We start from the raw sequence: 325 nt of genomic DNA on the forward strand, positions 1-325 counted from the left end.
GGGTTCAAGCAATTTTCTGCCTCAGTCTACCAAGTAGCTGGGATTATAAGCACCTGCCACCATACCCAGCAAATTTTTGTATTTTTAGTAGAGATGGGGCTTCATCATCTTGGCCAGGCTGGTCTTGGACTCCTGACCTTGTGATCCACCCGCCTTGGCCTCCCAAAGTGCTGGGATTACAGGAGTTAGCCACCACGCCCAGCCCAAATGTATTCTTAATTAGCTTCCTGAGGAAGAGTGCAAGGGAAGTAAATTTTTGTAGACCTTGTAGGTTTTTACATTTTATAGTTTGGCTGGGTATAAAATTGAAGGTTGGAAATACTTT

Source organism: Colobus angolensis, unplaced genomic scaffold (assembly GCF_000951035.1).
Source record: "Colobus angolensis palliatus isolate OR3802 unplaced genomic scaffold, Cang.pa_1.0 Scaffold19, whole genome shotgun sequence".
Classification (NCBI taxonomy): Eukaryota; Metazoa; Chordata; class Mammalia; order Primates; family Cercopithecidae; genus Colobus; species Colobus angolensis.